This window comes from Egretta garzetta, unplaced genomic scaffold, assembly GCF_000687185.1.
Source record: "Egretta garzetta isolate BGI_Z169 unplaced genomic scaffold, ASM68718v1 scaffold161, whole genome shotgun sequence".
In the NCBI taxonomy this organism is placed as follows: domain Eukaryota; kingdom Metazoa; phylum Chordata; class Aves; order Pelecaniformes; family Ardeidae; genus Egretta; species Egretta garzetta.
This window is the reverse complement of record NW_009258754.1, coordinates 4244976-4269318: the sequence shown is the minus strand read 5'-3', so window position 1 is coordinate 4269318 and position 24343 is coordinate 4244976. Positions and strand designations below refer to the sequence as shown.

Below are 24343 nucleotides of genomic sequence, written 5' to 3'. Positions count from 1 at the left end.
GACTGTGCTGAAGTCTCATATAGAGAGATGCCATGGATACCAAAAGTTAAAAAGATGCCCTTTAAGGGGGGGGCGGAAATTCTTACATGCTTCATCAGACCAGGCATTCTTCCTGATTGGGTCAGTTTCTTATACCGAGTAATCTGGTCTTGATTTCTGCAGATAAGTTTTTTTCCAACACCAGCTTCAATATCACCCACCACACTGATTCAGAGGTGGCTGTTCACAGCAGTTTGTTATATGAACAGTACTGTCCAATGCTGAACAAGCACTGAAAGAGATCCAACAATTCAAGTCTAATGCAAATGTTTCAATGTATTTTATGCATCTTTTTCATGATACTTCTTATTAATAAAAACAACTTGAAATATAATGCCATTGGGTAGAAAAGAATAATCCTAAAAATCGCACGCAATCAATACTTTTGTCATGAAGTTAATGGTAATAAAGTAGTCCTGGCCATTCATCGTAAGGACCAAAAATAATTAAGATTATCTAAGAATCACAGACCAAATTAGGTTGGGAGGGACCTCTGGTAGTCATCTGGTCCCAAGATGAGTTTCAACACTGAAGTTAAAGCAAGTTGCGTATGAGTTTGCAGTTAATTTTGAAAGTCTCCATGGATGGAGGCTCCACGGTCTCCATGAGCAGCCCGCTCCAGTGCTTAACCACCCTCACAGCGAAATTTTTTTCCTTATGTTCAATTGGAATTTCTTCCATTGCAACTTGTGCGTTCTGCCACTTACATTCTGTCTTTCCCTCCACCTCTCAGACATCTGGCCACATCTTCTCTATAATCCTCCTTCAGGCAGCAGAAAACTCTAGGTTATCTTTCTCCTCCAAATGAAGGTCATGCACGCAGCTCCCGGCCTCGAACGTCACACGCTGCAGCCCCCTAATCACCACAGCAGCAGTCCTCCGTCAGCCTCTCTCCAGTTTGCGAGCATCCCTCCTCTTCCCGAGGGCCCGGAGTTGGGGACCGGTGTTCCGGGTGCAGCTTCAGCGGTGCCGAGCCCGGCCGTGGGATTCGGCACGGGCCGTCGGCGCTGCCCCTAGCTTCACCCGGCCTTCTGCCTGCGAATACAGACACTGCTCGGGCTTTGCTTTACTGGTTTCAGTACTTTAATGAAGGATTCCAACTGCAAACGACTTTGCGATGACCGAAATCTGTACAAGCATACACGAATGCCCAAATCAAAACAAACAAAGAGTTCAAAAATATTTTCCCCAAAAGGACAAATTAGGATCAATTTTGGGTTATAACACCCTCATTCTCCAACTCCCTTAAAAAAAAGGGCGGGGGGTGGAGGGAGGAAACAAGTTTACTGACTACTGAACAGATGAGCAAGTTCTGTGGCTGGCATAAGCCTATATACAATCCTTTAAAGTGACTGAAGCTGTTTCCAGGGGACATTTTCCATTCCATTTGTTTGGAGAGCTCAGTTTCAACTTTAATGCCCACCTGCTTCAGTAACTTGATTACCGGAGTCAAGAATTAACTTCTCAAAAGAAATGTGTAAGCAGCAATCAGGTATTATTTTATTTGGACATTGTGGCAGGTATTTCTGTATTTCTACTGTGTTATTTGGCAAGTCACTAGAGGACAAATAACTTCATACAACATGGTCTCTGAAAACCTGAGAGGTCAGAATTCAAGTACCAGGTGCTACAAGGACCTTCGGTGAGTATGTTTACCCATCACTTGACATACAGCCTAGATCAGGAACTGATACAAATTTACATGTGTTGACCTAAAATTGTAGCATTTGCTTCAAGTACTTATAGAAAGGGAACCAACACGCACGTTAACCGCTTTAAATCTATGTTTAATTGAAATTTTATAATAACTTTTTTAAAAAGGCAGGAAATAAATTATCAACCCAAAAGGCTTAGTCCACCAGTTAAAAACACTTCAGAAAAAACAGCAAGTAGGAAAAGTTTAGCTTGTCTGACTAGGTTTCACAGACATTTTTCTACCCAAATTACAGCACCATGTACACATCCCTTTTTAAAGAAGAAGCTAAAAAGAGTCATTTCCTCTTCGCAATAAAGCAATATGCCAAAATCTACTTGTTGTAAACTAAAACCATTTTCCACCCCCTTTCAGTTCTAAGGGCCAGATATTTTTCATTCCTAACTATGCTTTCAAGTGTATTTCCTGTGACCCCTGCAGAATTACATTCATACTGCATGAGTAAAACCTGCATCAGACAAAAAATTACGCAGATTTTTCCCAGTTTCTAACCTCTACAAGAATATGTTTACAGTCTTACAATCTGATGCAAACTAGGTGACAGAAAAATGATTACATTTCTCATCTCAAGCAAGTGGAACAGGCAGAAATTAAAAACTATGCTGTACCAGTATATAAACATTTAGGTATCTAGTACCAAAAGGTGCAATCCACAGTCCCTGATTTAGGTAGCTGAGCTTCTCAGATCATAAATGAGACACATATCTCAGCCCAGACTTCACAAAAGCTAGAAGTTAACTAGAAACAGTGAAGAAAAGACATATCTAAGATCCGGAAATTGAAGATTTACACTAGTTTGATAGATGACAGAACTGCAATACAAGACAAACATTAAAATACTGACAACAAAAACATCGAAAGTCACACAGAAAGTGCCAGGAGTGGAAAGCTACAGCCAAAAACCCAATTATATTTTCAAATTCCCTGGAAGATCACAGAATCATAGAATGGGTTGGGTTGGAAGGGACCCCTAGAGGTCATCTAGTCCAACCCCCCTGCAGGGAGCAGGGACACCACTAACTAGATCAGGTTGCTCACAGCCCCGTCCAACCTGGCCTTGAATGTTGCCAGGGATGTGGCCTCCACTACCTCTCTGGGCAACCTGTTCCAGTGTTTCACCACCCTCACTGTAAAGAATTTCTTCCTTATATCCAGTCTAAACCTACCCTGGTTTAGTTTAAAACCATTGCCCCTTGTCCTGTCACAGCTGTCCCTACTAAAAAGATTTTCCCCAATATAGATACAGGCAGCACTTTTACCAGAAAATTGAGGGTTATGTGTAATTACATCTACACTAGGCCACCTCCTGCTCAAAACCATACCCAGAATACACAGGAGCCAAGAGAGAAATCTGAAGCCCATCTAATCATTGTAAGATACAACTACTTCCAAGATGGAAGATGCTCCAATCAGAGCCCAAAAGACTGTCCATTACCAGCTGAACAACTGGAATGAGTATGGAGTCACCAATTTTTATTTTTTTTTTAAATGCAACTATAACAAAATTAAATACAATAATAGCCTAATAACCATGCTACTGACTTTACAAGCAAACAAACGAACAGAAAACCCCAAAACACTGTAATACTTACTCCAGAGAACCTGTTCCTGTTTCAGTCTGACTGTGCGAGGAAGTTAGTTTTATTAAACATCGTTTTCTTACTATTACCCTTGTTTTCTCGGCAGGTTCCACAAGATGACCTAGATGTGACCTAAAAAAACAAAACACAACATAACGTAATTAACCAAATGAGAAAAATCAGCAATTTATAGTTGGTTTAATAGCTCCATGAACTTTTTGTGCAGAAATACCTAATTAACCACACATTGTCATTCTCTTCAAATAGTACAGTACATTCACATTACACAATCTAACAATTAAACGAATGTTAGATCCTCAAACATTAGGTTACCAAAAAGAAAAAAGGAAAGGAACAAATATGTAAAGATGTCATTTATTCTGACAATACAGGTACCATAATCATGAATTTTTTAGCTGCTACAAATATTTTTAAATTTTTGTACACTCAATTTGGATCAGATCAAGACATCCATTGCAATTAAAGACAAAAGAAAAGGAAATAGAGCTGCCTTCACTCTCCTAACCACATCTTCACTTTTATACTTGGTTGTAAGCTGGGGTTATTTTGGTGGGGAGGGGGTTGGTTTTGGGTTGGGGGTTTTTTTGGTTTTGTTTTTTTAAGAGTGTAATGTCATCTGTAGTTCTATTGTGGAGAATTTGAGTTGATGACACAAGCAATCCCATCTTCTTATTCATATTTCAATTTGTGAAAAAGCAGGAGAAAGGTTCAATAGGTCTCCTCTTACCAACATCCTGCAGATGTACAGGACAAAGTATCTCCACAGAGCCAAGATACCATCTCCATTTAGCTCTACCCTGCAAACCAGGCTCTCAGCAAAGTGAAATAAAACAAAAAAAAATATTTAAAACCCCCTTGAGAGCAAAGCAGTGCTATCAGTTTGCACCGATATTATCTACAGGTTTGTAGGCCAAGCCACAAAACACAAGGCTTGTAACTACACTCCTCCTCCCATAAACAATTCTTTTTCTAAACCACACTAAATGGTCCACACCATGCTTGTAGGAACTCAATGCAGAACCCAGTCATCAGGAACGAGGGTTGTCATTCCCTCTGTCCCACACAGAACAGAATCGCTATAGGGATCAGCATGTAGAGCACTGTGAAGCAACTTCAACTTCTCCAGTGGCTTTGAGGGAAAAATAGTTGCTGCCCCTTCTGCTTAAGTCTGAAAAAAATAATTTACTGCTCCATGCACAATCTTTTGAAAACAATCTTGTGGTGCATAAAAGTATGAACTAGTCCAGAAACTTCTCATGATTAAAGCTTAGGAGCAGGCAACAGCCAAAAAGGAAGACTAGAGAAAAATGAAGGCAGCCTTAGACAATTTAGAAATTGCAAGGACAAAGGCACAGTGTGAATCTCTTGTAACCAACCCTGAAATACTAGTCTAGTATTAATGCTTTACTGCCATGCCAACATTTGTGTTTATGAAGTCAGAAAAACCAGAATCAAAAGCTAGTGGCCAGAAGGCAGGAGCTATGGGAGGGGGTGTGGAATGCATCATACTGTAGATACAAGACAGTCATTACTTCCAGATCTTCCACCTGAGGAAGCAATCTTTCATGATCTGTGGCCCCTCAAAGGGGGTATGCAGCGTATGTCAGAAGTACCATACCCTGGGGCAGAGGCAAGATCTTATTTTAACTAAAAATTGGATATCGCAACCTTCTAGAGGTCTCTGGCTAACTAGTCACATGGTGACAAATCAGATAGTAGAAACTTAACACACTACTCTAAATTCATAGGAAACGTTTTATGGGAAAGCTACCAGCATCAACAGAGCAAAGAACAGTGTTTTGAAATTGCATATATGCCACTGCTGGTATGTATGATATAAATTTACCCTAACAACCACCACCACTTCCATAGAGGTTGGCAAACCACAGAGAAGCCTCCCAAATTCAATGTGGGAATCACAGGCAAAATGCACAATACTAGTTTTCTAGTACCAGCACTGATACACTGGAAAAAACTGTGACCTTATTGCTTCCTTATACCATACTATCTTCCCAATTCTTCATAAATGGGAACACTGTGTAACATGAATGTGTTGTCAGATTTCTTCACTAAGAGTGCATTTGAAAAAAAAAAAAAAAAACCACCCACAAACAAGGCTGGCACTAAAAACCAAACCAAAACAAAAAAATGCACTTTGTGAAATAATTCAAGTACCAGAAGAGAAAGCAGGCAGTGCTAATTAGTGCTGCAATTTCTGCTCTGAGCCTTCTTCTGTCTCATTCTTTCCTTTCTCTTCACACCACACAGTGGAGACTGTGACCTGGAAGGAGAGGAGACAGCTGCTTGGCTCCTCTTGTGCTTCAAATCATTCCTATCTTAGGCAGAGTCAACTCCTGCACTGTATTAATCTCTAAGACACTGGCAAGGCAAGGAGAGCTAATGCTCCTCATGCTTTATTCAGAATTTGCTGAGAAATAAAAGAAACAACTATTAGCACAGTGGTCAATGCACTGGCATCCAATCTGAAGGCTTAGGCACATGCATAAAGCCCAGAAAATACCTAGGGTCCATAAATTGTACACATTTAACAAGCACTGGCATTGTGAGTAGCTCCTGTCAGCTTATCAGTTCCTGTGTTCTCCAGAGTCTCTTGCTTGCTAGACTTCTGCTCACTTCCCTACAGCTCTCTGGTTTTTTTCCCCTCTATTCTCACAGTAGTTTGCATCTACACTGCAATTCAGACATGACATTGACAACTGACTTCCTGCTGGTCTTCTGCAACCAACTGTACGCTGAGGATAGCTAGGGGAATGGCTAGCTCTTCAGACCTTAAAATATTTCTGATGTATAAAGACAAACCACTCACTACTACATTCAAGTATTAGAAACAAATCCTCCACTACAGGATGACAGTGTACTCTAGCTAACCAACTTTTCTTATTTTCAGACCAGCAGAACAGAGGTTATGAGAGATGGTTATCAGCGTAACTGCAGATCACATCATGGTCAACCTTTCATATACGAGTACACTTTCTAACATCAAAGGATGAGTGGGAGATTTTTCAAAGGCTGGTGACTACATTACCTAACAGACCAAGGTGAAAACACTGCTGGCCTTTTAACTACCGTAAACAGGTAGTGAGAACTCCAACTACATAAGAAACACACAAGCATTACCTCTGGGAACAGAGTAAAGATCAGAAAGGCTCAAAGCAACTGCCTCAAGCAGTGAACACAAACCGGACTCTCTGATGAGCACACACCTTTTCCCCACTGCATCTCACTGGGGAACGTGGGGCAAACAGAACTGTCACCTGGACATTACCGGCGGGGCCTCTCCTTCATGGGTCTCTGTTGACTGTAAGCTCAGCCAAAAAACACAACACAAAACCACCTTGGGCACTTGCCCTTGGGCCCACATCCATACCACTTCTACATAAAGTACCACAAGGGACCTGACAGAAATCCTACTCCATTTCAGCTTACAATTTCTACAGGAGAAGCTGTATTTTGCAAAATAATCATTTTTGTGAATCCTTTCATTACACATTTATTACACAGACACTGTTTTTATGCAAATCATAACTAGTTTAGAAAAAAACTTTAACAATCTTACAAAATAATTCAGGAATCATAAAATTGTATGGTGGCAATCAAATGCCTGTGACAATACAGTAAAACTTTCCACAGTTCTATAGCTACCCTCTATACTTCTTTACATCCACAGAAATGCTTACGAATGTATGACAAAAAACCTGCACCACAAGGGAATCACAGAATCGTTTAGGTTGGAAAAGACCTTTAAGATCATCAAGTCCAAAAGGAAGGGGGAAGAAAGGGGGAAAATGTACAATAAACTTTTGCCTACAGCTCCTGTGTGGTATCTAATGTAAAACAGAAACAATTCTAAGTCAGGGAAGTAGGCCACTCGCAAACAAAGGGGAAAAAAAAAAAAAAAAAGAAAAAAAAAAAAGACTACTTCATTCACAAGCAATATAAGATGCCACATAGAAATTACTGGGCTAATTGTGGTCCTATGGTCTTCTACTCTATAACCATTTCTAGACCCATCAGACAGGCTCCTCTGTGAATTCTGCCAGAGCACAACAAAGAAACCATTTGTTAGAGAGGATACTCCGGATTTGCTTTAGTATAAGCAACTCTGAGTGGGTTGAATGACATGACATACTTCCTTGAGTATCTTCCTCTCTGCAAATAAATCCCCTGCTCTGGAAGAATGCACTGAGGAAGGCATCAGGACCAGCGCTGAGAGCACTAGGAGATGTTTTGGACAGCAGTATATAGAAAAATGTACAGCTAGGGTATTTTATAGCTTTTGGTTCACATCTTCAGCTACCTCAAAGCTGTCTCATGCATTTCATGCTCTCAGTAGCACTGAAGATTGGACAAATGAATGTCAAGCTGAATTAGCTGTTTGTAGCATCCACTCATCAATGAAGAAACTCATCATTTCACCAAGTCTGAGACAAGAAGAGGATTAACCATTAGTAAATACAACAAATATCTTCAAATGAAAAAAACACTGAGAAATATAAAGCAACATTCTTTTCCCTCCTTCCTCAGTCCTAAGTTTCAACCATAATAGGCACAAAATTCTTCAAGAACTTTCACTATCAGTAATTAAGCCATTTGCAACCCAAGTTCAGGAATTAAAACAGTGAGAAAAAGAAGAACTTGCAGCACTGCACATTTGGCTAAATCACAGCAACTTCTGCCTTCCACATACTGCACATCTTAGTACAAATGTTGAAAATGCAATTTAAAGCCTGAATCTGAAAAAAAAAATTCCTATATATTGCATAGTGTTGCATGCAGAATGATCCAAACAGTAGAACTGTACACAAGCCATCATCCTAATGATGCAGTGCCCATAGTCTCTTCAATGGCAGACACCAGATTGGACCTTTTAAAGGTGACACTTATTTCTGCACTAGTATCGAGACAAAATATTTTATTGATAAAGGATGGCATACTGTTATACTCACAGCAGTGTTCTTCCTTGTGTTCTACTTTCACAGGTGTTGCTGGTTGGTTAAAAAACAATAGTATCCTTAAAAAAAAGCCTCAGCCTTTTCTGAAATGTGTCATTTTCACACAATTGCTCTATGAAACCCACCTATCTCATACAAAATCTTTTTAACCAAAACAGGCATATAGCTACAAGCTCTCATCATGTAAAAATACCCTCAGAAAATAATAAAAAAAAAAAAAAGCAGAGACAAAACCTGAAGAATACCAAGCTCTAAGCCAAATAAGTTGCAAAGAGAGATCTATGTCAGAACTACAAATCCGTTTATAGCCTTTCACTTGCCTTAAGATGGACAAAACAAAGACCACAAAACACTTTCATGAGTAAAAAATGTGGGTCAGTGTTATTCTTTACGTTAAATGGATAGCAGTTAGAAACACGATTTGAAGCTAAATTCAGTCCCATGCCTTCATTAAGAAGAGCTTGATATCATAATTATATTTACCCAGTGGGTGATTCAGAGCAGAAGCACTGTACTCAACTGCTATGAATCACCCTCTAATGAAGCCACGCTCACACTACCCTCACTAAGCTATGGCTCACCTCTGTGAAATACCCGTAATACCCTTCAGTGTCCAACAGGTTTGTTTAAAAGAAATTTGTACTCACACAAGCACATACTAATATGCTTTACAATAAATTATTTTTTTTTTACTTGGAAACACATGCTGTTGAATTCCTTTCTGTTTAGAACTGTAAGACAATACTGAAAAGATCTTGCAAGCTTTCATCAACTCTATTTCAAAGATATTGATTTCTAACAGGGTGTCAATTACGTTGTGGTGGTGGGGGGGGGGGGGGGGGGGGGGGCGGGGAAGAGGGGAAATCCCTCTTTCATGGTGGTATAACCTGATGGTGCACAGGGTTAAGCAATCCAGCAATCCTACTCACTGTAGTTTATTATCATTGCAGTTGTGAGGCAAATGACAATCTTTTGTCCTTACAATCAAGCCAACATAAAAACAAAAGACTTGGGGTTCTTACTGACACTGGAAAATGAAGGACCTTCAACTAAAGGAGCAAAGAACATGCACTTCCAGACAGCAAGGCATCACCTCCACAATTTAGGATCAATAAACAAAAACCTGAACAGAAGTATTTTTATTTTCCTAGATGGATTCAACCATTTTTCTTCTGCTCTGCCACCTTCAAAAGAAATGCCTCTGGGCAAAGCAGAAGGGGAACTCATCACTGTTAATGAAGCATAACAAAAAAAAACCTCTAGTAGATGGCACATTTTTCCTCTCTCATTCTGTTAGGCAACCAATCATTCTCTGATTTGAGAGCAGTGTGCTGAAATCAAGATTAACAAAGTCTCTGTAATTGGGAGATACTGCAAACGCGCTCAGTATTAGAGAGGGCTGGCTACCAGTGCTGATAACTTATGACAACTGCAGAATACCAAAACATCTTAGGAGAGATTCTGGGGTAGAGAATGTACTAGATCTGAGGGTACCCTACAGTTCAAAAAGCATTAAGTTCTAAGCTGCTCGTGACCATTTTTGTAAAAACAGCAGTGTTTTTATGATTTCAGATGACTCACAAACAAGTGCTTAGATTTGCTTTATATTGATTCATAAACATGGCGTCAAATGAGTAACACGTTCCAGCTCATTTCCAGTTCCAACCCAGTTCAGGGCACAAGTGATTACCCAACCGGTTCAGTACGTCCAAAGCAGGTGACAAAGAAATGAGTAGTTTAGATTGAACAGACTTATCCATGTGAAGATGTAAGCTCCCCCACCTCCTCCCAGAGCCCACAGATCACTTACACCTCCAGGCCACAAGTGCAGCTTTCCGAAATCTGGTTCACTAAATCTGGCTTACAGAAGTAAAGTATTAGAAGCCACAGGCACAGAGCAGTGCTCCTCTTCCAAGAAATCCACACCTATACACACATGCACACACCGAGCGTGAAGCTCAAAGGCTGGAGGCTGAATTAACTTAACCACTGAGCAGCAGTTCAGGCAGGCGCAAACCTTGGCATCACCAAGGGCAAGTCCTGCCTGACGAACCTAGTGGCTTTCTGTGATGGTGTGACAGCATCAGTGGACAAGGGAAAACCAACAGACATCATCTATCTGGACTTCTGCAAGGCCTTTGACACGGTCCCCCACAACATCCTTCTCTCTAAATTGGAGAGCTATGGATTTGATGGTGGACTGTTCGGTGGATAAGGAACTGGCTGGATGGTCACATCCAGAGGGTAGTGGTCAACAGCTCGATGTCCAGATGGAGACCGGTGATGAGTGGTGTCCCTCAGGGGTCTGTACTGGGACTAGTGCTGTTTAATAAATTCATCAATGACTTAGACAGCGAGATCGAGTGCACCCTCAGCAAGTTTGCAGATGACACCAAACTGAGTGGTGCAGTTGACACACCAGAAGGACGGGATGTCATCCAGAGAGACCTGGACAGGCTGGAGAGGTGGGCCTGTGTGAGCCTCATGAGGTTCAACAAGGCCAAGTGCAAGGTCATGCACCTGGGTTGGGGTAACCCCCGGCATCAATACAGGCTGGGGGAAGGAAGGATCGAGAGCAGCCCTGCCAAGAGGGACTTGGCCAGCAGGTCGAGGGAGGTGATTCTGCCCCTCTACTCAGCTCTGGTGAGACCTCACCTGGAGTACTGCGTCCAGCTCTGGAGCCCTCAGCACAAGAAGGACATGGAACTGTTGGAACGGGTCCAGAGGAGGGCTACAAAAATGATCCGAGGGCTGGAGCACCTCTCCTATGAGGACAGGCTGAGAGAGTTGGGCTTGTTCAGTCTGGAGAAAAGGAGGCTACGGGGAGACCTGATTGCGGCCTTCCAGTACCTAAAGGGGGCCTATAGGAAAGATGGGGAACGTCTTTTTAGTAGGGCCAGCTGTGTTAGGACAAGGGGAAATGGTTTTAAACTAGAACAGGGTAGGTTCAGGCTAGAGGTAAGGAAGAAATTTTTTACAATGAGGGTGGTAAAACACTGGAACGGGTTGCCCAGAGAGGTAGTGGAGGCCCCATCCCTGGCAACATTCAAGGCCAGGTTGGATGGGGCTCTGAGCAGCCTGATCTAGTTAGCAGTGTCCCTGCTCACTGCAGGGGGGTTGGACTAGATGACCTCTAGGGGTCCCTTCCAACCCAAAACATTCTATGATTCTGTGAAACAAATTCCCTACCCTGCACAAGCCCTTGTGACATCTACAGAGATGTTTGCAAGAGTTAATGAACTGCCAGTCAACTGGTCTGCGGTTACTGTGTACCCTCAGCAGTCATACTACTAAAATTCATCTTTCTGAACACTAAAGTAGGTTGTAAGCAATAATAAAAAAATTGATTGTGCATTAATTTTCATTGCATCTAAAGCAGTATTTGAAAACAGAAGTCTTGGGGAGGAGGGCATTAATTGCCAGCGACACAGCAATTCCTATACTTGTGAGATGTCAGTGAAGTGCTGGTTCTTTTAGTCCTGTATCACACCACAATTATGCCCCATACTTTTAAAGCCAAGTTAATTATTGGGCATAACACAGAACACAAGGACTTGTAAAGGAACAGAATTACCTCCACACCGTAATTTTTTGGTAAAGAAATCTTATTTTCGTTTCGTGAGCTCAAGGCCATTTTCAGACATTCTAAAGTTTACTATATCCTTCTCCATGATTTCCCTCTGACTGGCTTACACTCTTGAAAGATGTTAGGTGCATAGCTCTCGCTGACTAGGCTTTTCCTCAGAATTCAGGATATCTGAACATGGCTTTTATTGCTGATGCATTTTCTACTCACTAGGGTGTCATAGGTGTCAAAACACTGCAAAAAACCCTAATGGGTTACCCAGAAGTTACTAAATTAGTATTTATTTACATTTTAAACAGAAATAGAACACTGAGTCTTATCTTGGCTCTGCAAAGATCTTATCACAATTATTTAGGTACTTGAAACATTATTAATAGGACTACTCATGATGTCTGATTCTTATGATCTCTTCTGTGTAGTCCATTTTCTTCACTACTTTCACATGCTGATGTTTCACTTCCCATTTACATTCTGTTAAATGCCTAATATGGTGAAACTATGCAAATTTACTTCTGTTTATTTCCCAAATTCTGCTTTTTGTTGTGTGCATATTTAATTTTATATAAATGAGAACACATTAAATAGCAAGACTAAACAATTTTTCAGTAATTAATTGTTATGAGCCATTTCATGAAGCTACTTCCCACTCTACTCCAGATACCAGTTTAAAGGCTTTGTTCTTTATGATTAAAACAAACTCCAAAGCGTGGATTGCAAGAGATTATGAGCGAACACAGTAGTGTCCAGCTAAGTGTACTTCAAAGACATGCTGCTACAGTCCAACTTGCTGTTTGATTCCAAATACTACCATGTGATAAACAGCAGTAGTATTTCATCACTAATGTCATATATATGGTAAATACTATCTGAAACTAAAAGTCATCACTAAGAATATTTCTTGTGATGAAGAAGGAAAAATTCAAGCATCTAACAAATGCAGTTTACCTTCAGCTATATCCAACACTCGAAAGTAGATCTATTAAGCTCTTTTAGGTAATGATACACTGTGCACTTTAATTTGCTCTTGCTCCCCACCCCTTTCAGGTAGTGAGACTTCTATTGCCTCATATTCTGGTGCTGAAAACTCAGGGTGTTATCAAAGGAGTTGCATGTTATACGCCAGAATGTACAAATTCAGGTTCTCAGTCTGTTTATGGAAACCCTCCAAGAACCTCAACTATGTTACAAAACAGAAAGGGAGAGTATCACTACGGGAACATGGAAGCAAGATGAGCAGTGTTTGAAGAAAGCAAGGACAGCCACCCTCCTGCTCGTATGAGCTGCTCAACAGCAAACCCCATATGCATTTAAAGGGGTGGGGAAAAACAGGCACAACTGAACAGAAAACTAGGAGCAAGCCTGAATAAAAGTTGAGCTTTTGGCTTAATTCTGACACTCCCTTTGAAATGACAGATGCTTTACGATATCCCTATTCCTTCTAACCCTTATATATGAATTTAAGATTGGCAATACAATGGCAATCAGCACACAGTTTACAATATAGAATGTCACTGGGAGTGATTTTGAGACCAAATTTCCTAATATAAAATTAAACAATCACATTCCCAGTTCTAATATAATCCTTCACATTAATATCTATATTTACAGCAGTATTATTTGACCCCTTTTGTTAACTATTTTTTCTTAGGTATAATAAAAACCGCAATATAATATATATTGGTAGACTGTGTCACTTAATGCCTCTTTACATAAAAGTTCTATAACCTTCTCTATCGTCTGGCACATCCATTACCTAACAAGAAAAAGTGTATGGCTAGCAAAGATTCTGTCTTCTTAGAGCTGGTAAATAGTTCTTAGCATCACTAACATCTTTTATTTATTTTTTTAAAAAACAAAATTCCTCTACATATCAATAAACTTAATCGGGTTTCTTTAAGTTACTACATATCAAAACCAGGTAGAATAATTCAACAACTACGCAGCTACGAGGCTCTGCTCATTGAAGTTTGGTTGGGGTTTGAGTGGGTATTTTGAGGTTTGTTTTTTGTTGTTGTTGGGGGTTTTTTTAGAAAAAAAAAAAAAGAGTAAAAATATCAAGCATAATTTCAGTATGACAACTCACAATATTACATAATTTAAGAACCCTAATTTTGCACAACTCCCAGGCTAGAAGCAGGGGAGTGCTTGGTTAAAAAAGTCAGATCCAAAAGTTCATCCACAAATCAGATTAGCATAGTATTCATATGTTTTACACCGCTTTTAGATATGTCACTTAAAATTATAGAACACTTCATGTAAAAAGAAAACCAACAAAAACCTGGATTTTCATCATCTGCAATGCTCAGCATAGTGTTTTAGACTATATGGCATTTTTCAGCTTCCTTCATTAATGAAAAGGTTTCAACAGATTAAAGAATTATCCTTTCTACAGGGTTATTTCTGACAAGTAAAAGCTTTTTATGGCATCAGGGAACACTGCAGTGACAAATTTACTTCTATATCCTGAGAAGGAACAGAGCTATAACCGTACTAGAGCTGTAACTTACTCGAAATACCCTTTTCAGTGCATTGCCACGTGTATTCTCCTCAGCAAATTTTGCACAAGTAGCAACAGCTATGACCCATGTGACAAGAGCACTGGCAGAGCACAGAAATACTTGGGGAATAAGCTTGCTCCATACAGAGAGCACTAGCAGTCTGCTTGGCAGATCTCTAACACAGGTGAACGACTTCACCATAGCATCTACGATACTAAGGGTAAGAATAGAACTCCTCTAACCAGACTAATTCTATATTCAATATGATCAAATTGCAAAGCTACTCCTGACACTGAGATGAACCATGAACAGCAAGATGAAAAGAATAAAATACAACCCTCTTAACTTTCTGTGTAACATCTCTAAACCCACAAGACTAAAGAAGAACCTGACAAAGGCTGAACTGGAAATGTAAGTTCTCTGACATTTTCACAGGCAAGGTGTGGAAGAACTGAGGAGGGCAGCAATAGGCACCTAAAAGCCCTCTATTTCTCTGATAAATGGCAATTAGCTCCTCCTTCCAGAGCAAACCACTAGAGAGACTCAACAACCACTTGACTACATCAGAACAACTCTCTGTTCCAGAGCGTGTTGCTTCACCTCCAAACAACAGGAGGAGTAGCATACAAGGCATATAAACTTGGGCACATAGAAGAGCACTGGAGCAAGCAGCATTTGTAGTCAAGAAAGCAATTCTTAAGATATGCTGTAAAATCAGAAATCAAAAGAGCGACTCTTGCAAATGGAAAGCAAAGGCTTTTCAGTTTTCACACAAACAATAATGGGTTGACCATGATAAAAATTTCTCATTACCACACTTCATAGCAAAAGAGTGATTTACCAACTGGTGCAAGTCTTGAGGAAAGACTGAAAAAATATTTCCCTTATTATGGGAGAAAATTTGAAAGTTGTTAAGTCAGAAAGAAAACAAAGCCTCTCTATAATCCTGTATTACATCTCAAGTAAATCACGGGGTGGGGGGAAGTACATCACAGAACGACAGAAAATTAAACAACACATGCCATTTCATTTGCCACCACACCCCAAGAAATCTTTCTTCAGGTTAACTGTGTCTGTTAATCACCAAAATGTAGAAGCTTAAGCTGAGAGTTTCAGGAATGCTGCTGTTTCTGAAGACTCCTTCTTATATAAGGGATCTAACCAACCACACTGCTTGTTTTTCGAGAAAACCACCATTATGTAGATAGAAATCCTTTATTACTCCACAAATAGAGTTTAAAAACACAGTAAAAGCAGCATGCTATTTTCCTGGCCAACAAGCCCCAAATAAATTAACAACAAAGCAGCAACTTTTGGCATCAAGAGGTGGAAAATTTTTATAGTAATTGGTATATATTAGGTCTTGTTCTTTCGAGCTGTATCAGTATAGTACACAGAGCCTGCATCTCTCACTCCCATGAGCCAATAACCCCAGATCAGTCTTAAGCAATAATATACCAGTATTTTAAAAATCAGCAAGTAGTGATGGGAAGACAGAGAGTGCAACAAAATGCTGAAAGCCTCTTTAAATCCTGTAGTTGCATGCAATAAAAGTTGACAAGTTATCAAATAAATCTGAAAATACAGCAACATGATTTGTGAAATTCACGTTAAAAAGAAAGCAACTTGAGGACACTAAAATAATTAGCTGTACTGATAGACTAAGGCAAGAATTGGTCTGCCTTCTTATAATTTTTACATAAAAGTTAACTGGAACAGGAGTATTAAGTCAGAGAAAATACCTATAAATAGAAAGGGGTTAATCATTCAAATTTCTATTCCCATGACAACAATACACTAAAGTTTCTACCTTTTTAATCTTTTAACATGATGCTTTAGGAATACTTTAGCTGCTGTACTACAGTCTGTTTCTACCTACTTTTTAGGAGTAATTTCTTTTTTTTTTTTTTTAAACCACAATAAAGGAGATTTTCTTTCAACAGATGCATTTTCACAGATACAAGACAAAGTAAGGTTGTGCATCAGCTAGGATGATTACATGTGACCACTTAAATGGATTTTTTTGTAAGTGGGGCCACTTAAGTGGATTTTTTGTAAGTGGGGCCACTTAAAAATACATTTACTTTTTCTCCATCCTAATATAAAGCACATAAAACCTATTTGCTATTCATTTCAACTACCATAGATGATACAAGTATTTTTCAATTAAGCATTTGCATTTATCCTGAAGTAGCATCTCATATTCTTTAAGGTCCATGACAGTTGACATTATGTATGTTCAAGGACATAAACACAAGAGAAGTTTACCAAGCAAAGACACCAAAGAAAGAAAAGTAACCGCCTTATCCCCAACGCACAGATGAAAACCTACCATGATAGTCAAAATTCTCTAAGCTCAAACAGCAGCCGTGTGACACACTTGGAAACAGAATCTAATTATTACGAATCCCTAGCCAGTGCTTTACCCACAGTATTTCTCACCCAAGTAAATTAACATTGAAGCTTTCAAGTTAAACAAAATGGAGTAAAGGAAAAATACAGAAATTCTTTACTTAAAAAGTGGAAGTAGGTTAAGTACTTTTGTAATTTTGTGGTGAATAGCAAATCAAATATAAAGTGAGTTGTAATCCAGTGTATTTGCAGTGACAGAATTATGAAAGCACCCAATATGCACATTCAATTTCAAAAGATACAGAGCTTCTGCAAATCTTAACAAAACTACTACAAATTCAGATGAGAAATGATAAGGAAGAGACTTGATTGTGGTCTTAACATTACTTCTAACTTTTTAAGTTACGTCTTCACCTGCTTGCAAATCTTGGTTTTACTGAAGATTTCAATTCCTACTAAATAACCTTGCCTTTTTATGCAGTCCTTTTCTGTTATGCTTAATCACTGTAGCTCTTCATACACCAGATTTATTTACAGCACCCAAAGGAAGGAGAAATTACTACAGTTATCAAAACAGACTGCCATACAAAAATAAACAATTTTTATGTACTTGCGTTACTTGAAATCCAAGAACTTCGGCAGAATCACAGCACCCTTACAATCCTTACACACTTACAATCCAGTAAAGAAAATGCTTGTATTATTACTCAGGTAAAAAGTTAGACGTTCAGCTTACCAAAATTTTCAATATAGCTAGAGATCACCTAATTCAAGTGTAAATAAACACTTCAAATAAAAAATATGACTTCTTTATATTACTACCACTAGTAGTAGACGTAAAACAGTACTTCCAACGTGCTGGGGAAGTAAAACTGGCCTAGGATGAAGACTCACCATATTCCATACAATTTAATACACATCTTAATAGCGGTATCTCCTTATCTTTAAATAACATTTGAAGTTTTGCAATAGCTTATACATAGTTTGTAATAGTTCATAAGCATAATAAAGTTATTATTTAAAAGAAAAGTTAGTTCTGTAGATGGATGCAGATTATCAGTATATTAGGAAGTATTCTTTTATTTTTAATAAAATATAAAAAGACTTTTGTCAAAAGCATTGTGGCTGTCTTACGTGGATATTAAAAAGCTAAACAATATCAGCCTGCTGAGAACAGATAATCAGTACCGCCTCATTTTTATTATTAACAGAAAGGATCTTTTTTTGCTAGTGATATTTTTGTGCCAAAAATTAATGTACCACTTGCTGCTGACAATCTGCCAGACTAATGATGCTTTTCTTCACTCAAGCGGGTTCAGAAACTACTATCAGCTTTCCAGTCAGCATTTATCACAGATTCCCAAATACAGTCCTCCTACGAATAGAAAAACAGGACAGCTCTTCTCCACACACATGCACACACCTCTTCACACTTAAATTATTACTACGAGTAAATAATTTAAAATACTTCAGCAGACACAGACACTTGTCTTCACCTCCTGATATTATGGCTCAATCCCAATGTCACGGTGCATTTAAGACCCCCATGAAACTTCCATTCAAACCTGACATAAGAAAACTTAAAAGAATAAAATCACAGAATCATAAAATTGTTCAGGCTGGAAAAGACCCTTAAGATCATCCAGTCCAACCATTAACCTAGCACTGCCAACTCCATCACTAAACCATGTCCCTAAGCACCACACCTACATGGCTTTTAAATACCTCCAGGGACAGGGACTCCTCTGCTTCCCTGGGCAGCCTGTTCCAATGCTTGACAACCCTTTCGGTGAAGACATTTTTCCTAATATCCCATCTAAACCTCCCCTGGCACAACTTGAGGCTGTTTCCTCTTGTCCTATCATTTGTTACCTGAGAAAAGAGACTGACACCCACCTCACTCCAACCTCCTTTCAGGTAGCTGTAAAGCTGCATTTCAAATTTTATTTCCTACTAGGTTTGGACCCATTATTGGGGTTTTTGTTCTTGTAGATTTCCATAAGGTAGCAACAGGACTTATATTCTACTGTTTCTCATTGACATTTGGCTATTTCATATGCCTATACAGACTGCATACACAAATATGCACTATCTCTGTTTTACTGCTGTCTGTATGCCAAGTACTAAGTCTTCTTTGCCTAGAGGATCCCTGGTTATGACTGGGCCAATCTTCCTTAAATATCTTCATTGATGTCTTGAACTGCATCCTTAGCAGGGCATACAGATAACTAGATAGTAAATTCAGGGGTCCTTCTCTGTATGAGCTGAAATAAAAGGAAGACACTCGGCACTAAAGGCTAGAAATACAACTACTCCAAGCCCACATGATTTTCAGAACACCATACACAACGGAGGATCCCAAAGACCTTGCCTCCCTTAGCAACACCCATTTAAATCCAAAAGGGATCTGAAAAAAACCCCAACGTGCCAACACCAGCAGAGAAAAAACAATATTGCCAGCCATCTTCAAGCATTCAAACACACAGGATCCAAAAGCAGGCCTCCTGGTATCACAATTTCTACCACAGGAACCCCCACATCTCTCTGGTGTGCCTCTAGTCCCAGACTGCTGAGCTCTTACCATAACAGCCAGTTCATTTCCTAGCCTGGACCTCACCTCTGACTACCGGATTCCTTCCCTCCTGCAGCTGTCCCCAGAGAGTCCTTTCTTCTGCAGATTCCATTTTACAGAACATTATACTTTGTAAAGCATACATTATTTCTAATACACATCCTCAGGACAGGACCCCACAAGGCACTGTAAGGAACATAGCCTATAGGTCCAAGAACCAGCAGTCTAAGAAGAAGACACTTAACAGAGTAAAGACTCACATATGGTTAACAAACAGGTCCTTAATTTCTTTGGAGGTTGGGAGGGAAGTAATGGGGGATCTGGGGAGAAGGAATAAGCCAGGAGTGGTGAATTTAATGACACACCGTAAGAAGAAAAAAAAAAAAGTAAAAAAAAAAAAAAAAAAAAAAAAAAAAAAAAAAAGGAATACTGGAAGTTGGATGAAGTGGAAAAAAGTACAGACATAAGGACCAAACAACAAAGGACTTTCAGAAACACTGAAAATTAGCAAATGCTAGCATAAAACCAAAGACACACTAATATCCTTATTCTTATTAACTGACAACACAAACCACAAATACTCCCATGACTTCCACAAAACTATTTATCTACCTCTGCTATCCAAACTAGCTATTGCACACATGCTGCCAGTTGCGGCAAACTCAAAACTTACATCATCTAACTCATCTTTGAATCCTCTCATCGTTTTTTTTAATCCACTGGCTATATGGTGCCTGCGGGCAAGGGAAATACAGGAATGACCCAAAGCGAGAACATACAGCGCAAGCTCCTAATGGACTCCACATCACTTAAAAATGTTCATCAGTTCCAAATTAACGCATGAACAAAAGCCTCCTCTGCTTTCTGCTCTGGATACATAAATCTGGGAACAAAAGCCCCATAAAAATATTACGAAAAGTTTAGACTCTTCAGTCTAAACCTTTGATAGTCCCCAAAAGTGAACTTCAAAAGACAGCAATGAGAACACACCAATTAATAGGGTCTCATAACAAGAAATTAGAAATCACAGGGTTGTCACCTCCTCCCCTCTTACAAGTAAACTCGTGCAAAGAAGATAGATACCATTACATGCAGGCACCAAAATTAAACCCACAACACAACTTTTTCTCCATTACAGGGCATATCTTTCCCATCCAATCATCATAGTTTTGGGGGGAAGTGTATTTATACAGCTATTTTATGTGCAATATTCACAATTCTTCATGATCTCTTAGGAGTACTTTAGAGGCAGATCTATCCCAGCAGGTCAACTCACTCTACCCCTGCCCCAAAGAACTGTACCTCACTTGTTCAAATTTTCCGTTAAGAAAGTGAAGAAGTAAAAAAATCTAGGGATCGTTTATCAATTTAACATGGGAAGTAAAACTGTTCAGCATTACAGGAACGTGTAGAGTAAGTTACACAAGCATAAAACTAGACACCGATATCTCCGATGGAGTTTCTGTAAGATATTTTGATGCAGAATTCACAAAGCTATTCTAAAAATCAAAATAACTATTGCAAATAGCAGCAAGATATTCTGGAAACAGAAGAGCACCCTTTACAATTCAGTTTCACAGTGAAAATTTAATGCAACACTACTTATCAAAAATATGCAAGTTCGACAATTTTGAAAGAAATGAAAGCAAGCTATGAGTAGCAAATTTACATTAAGTATATTTTACATCAAAAGAAAAATGATAGCACTAATAATTCTTATGCTTTTTTTAAAGTAAATAGGAAAAATGTCTCTCTATATATAGCTCCAAAGACACAAAACTACTTCCCCCCCCCCCGGCTTTTCAATGCAACTGAAAAAGATTTGGGGCATTTTTCCCCATGGCCAATAGCCAAAGCTGTGAAGTGTAAACGGCAAAGACTGTACATGAAGACAGTCTGGGTCCTCTATTTGCATACAACCAAATTTATGAAAGGCTGTATTCTGTAGCACACTAGCAACTAAACTTTGGCTACCTAAAACTGCCAAACCCAAAACTAATAAACGATGTGCATGCTCCCCTCAAATTATCAGTGGGAGACAGTATAATTGCTCCAGTTCTACTCCTCAAAGGAAGCTTTTTTTGACACATCAGCGTCACTATTTGTTTCTTTAATCTTCTAAAGCCAGTATGTAAATTCAATTATTTTGGTAGCTACAGATCCACAAACATTTGCACGAGGGCCTCACTCTGCAATTCTAATAATGTGTAAATGGAACCCCGTTCCTGAATTTATTTCCACCAAAGGTTGAGATATAAAGATTTACCCATGTAAATTTGACAGATTATAAAATAGATTGGTCAGTGTTGCACATAAACTAACTGGTACTTCAGGCATTATACAAATACATGTAACCTTAACCTTGCAGAATCTCCAATTTGTGACAGTTGACAGAACCACCACTTTGTTACCTGCTGCTAATTCTGGACCATAAGTATGTACCTTACCAACCCAAAGCAAAACCTCCTGCTTACAAGTTACCACACCAATTTCTAAAAATTAATTTTAAAAAAGTTACATTTCTAATACAAGGGGATTTTTGCCACCAGATCAAATTCAGTTATCAAAGCAAAACACACTGAAACTTTCATTTGTGAAGACAAACAGCATTGACACAAAACAAATTGTTTAATGCACTCAGATACTAATATTGAAATTTTTTTTAGCCCTCTGCAATTTGACATTCTGACAGGAGATTTGAGACGTAGTACATAATGCCACGTGTCAGCACTCCAAGTGTTATCAGTTTGAGTACAAACACACATCTACTGAAAAAAACCAAAACCAAACCAAACAAGCCAGCTTTTCTATCTATCTGTGTAAGTTATGCTTATTTCAGATTTTTCTCTCCTGGACTGCTTTCACAGAAACTGCCAGCTGTGAAAAAGGGTTAGCTTCGTAACTTAACGGTCTGCTGCTACCAAGCGCACGGCAAGTCAGAAAGTCCACCTCAAACAGAAGCAGCCCCATGGACTTTGCATAAAATACAATTCCACAACCCAACAGCCCAGTATTTATTTTCAGATAAGTTAACTGGTGGCAAGTTTTAGAGAACCAAGGGAAAGCTTCCATGCGTATCTCTCAATCTATGAAAAAGCACTTAAGCCACTTGAACTCTGTGCCTCTGGTCACTGAAACACAATACCAGCTTTCTAGCTAAACAGCCAAAACCCCAGCACGTATTTCCACCCAACTTCTAAATAATAACAGTTAGTACTTTTCCTCCACCCTCCTCATATATGTAGCATTCTGACAGCTTGTATTTCTATTGGATTTTGTTTTTTAATCTCACATTTGCAAAACAGAGCATACCGCAGACATACACACACTTTAAAAAAAGCATGCAACATTTCACAAGCCTACTGACTCTACATTCAACTTCATGAAAGGGAAAGGAGTAGTGGAGCAGTGAAATCAGAGTGAGGAGGCGGAATATCTTGTCCCTTTACTACATCACAAGAATCAAAGGAAGATGGTTGTTTTTTTAAGAAGGCTTTCCTACAGTAGAATATGGAGTTCTGCCAAAACTCTGCATCCATAGACAATTGGAGAACTAGCAAATTCATGACATCAGATATTCCAGGGAAGTGAAACCTGACTTAACAGAAGTGATTTTTAGTCAAGAAAAACAGAAATTGAAACAGACATTAACAAAAATATTTTAAGATCAGGTATGGAGGAAGTTCTGTTTTTTAAAAAAAAAATTTAAAACATTTAATTACAGACTGAAACCCCACCCAAACATGTTTGCAAGTCAATCCACAACAAAACGTTCCTGATATTACTGATATCCCTGATAATTCTTTCTAAAAAGGAAAAAAAAACCAACAACCCCCCCCCCAACACAAAAACAGTTACTGAAGCATTTTTGTTCAACAATCCTTTTCTTTCTCTCACTCTTCTGAAAAGCATGGGTTGCTGGCATGAAACTTCTGAAGCCTGGAAAGCTATCATCAGTCTGAACTGAAGCTTCTAGATCGAAGTTTCCAAGTGCCTTGGTGATTGATTCCCCAGCCACCTTAATGCATTCCACCAGACTTCCCAGGGCTTTGACAAGCATATGGATATTCAATATTTCTTTATATGCAATTTTCTTAAAAGCAAGTGTATTATCAAGTTGTACTTCACCTTTTCATTAATCTCCAAAGACCTAGAGTTGTAGGAGTCTCTAGCTAATACTGCAAACCACAGGCCGATCAAATTTCTATGACATCCTTCATGTATTCACGTAGCTTCGCACCCTGAACTACAGTCCCAAAAACTAGTAATGTGTTACTGGGGTTTCTAGTCATGCCCAGCTTCAAGAACTTCCTAAGCCTGCATAAAGTTCAGCATCAACAGTATAATGGCAGCGTTGACTTAGAGAGTATGTAACATTTACTTTGGCTACAGTTGTCAATTCCAAATGAACAACACTCATCAACATATCTGATGACAAAAAAAGTCTGTAAATGCAGAAAGTTCTGGCAAAAAAAGAAAAAAACCCTAAGCTTTCTTGATTTTGGAAGGTATCCAGCATCAGTCTGTAAGCACACATGTGTTGGAGCTAGACAAACCAGAGATTCTGGCACGAAAGGTTTCCGTTTCTCTTTCAGGAACTCTTTGGGACTAATGAAGATTTATTCCCCCCCTTACACAGAAACAGGTCCTCATCTGCGGAAGAGTTTAGCTGTCTGTTAAAGTATACAGTAACAGCACACCGCCACAGCGACCGTTCTGTGCACTACCCGCTCCGGGCTGCACAGAGAACGAGCATCTGACTGGAAATACTTCATAAACACTGCTTTTCCGTACAAATTCCTGCGGTTCAGAAGGAAAACGGCGCTCAGAAACTGAGCTGCAAACAGCCAGGAGTGTCGAATAACCTAAACGTCACTTAAAAATCTCAAAGCAATCGCTGAGAGCTCTCAACTAGGAAAAAATACAGAAAAATCACCAAGCATAATAAAGCAAAGACCACGCTTGCCCGGCCAAACCTCGCAGAGGAGAGGGCGCTGAACACCTGGGG

At 39.3% G+C, this 24343-nt stretch overlaps 1 protein-coding gene across 1 annotated transcript in view; it reads right to left on the bottom strand.

The window, feature by feature from the left end:
• PIK3CB (phosphatidylinositol-4,5-bisphosphate 3-kinase catalytic subunit beta) overlaps nt 1–24343 on the bottom strand; it is an 83268-nt gene that overhangs the window by 56794 nt on the left and 2131 nt on the right. Inside the window, exon 2 of the mRNA XM_009649141.2 lies at nt 3346–3465. The gene's annotated coding sequence lies outside the window, so the exon portion shown is untranslated. The remainder of the gene's footprint in view (nt 1–3345; nt 3466–24343) is intronic.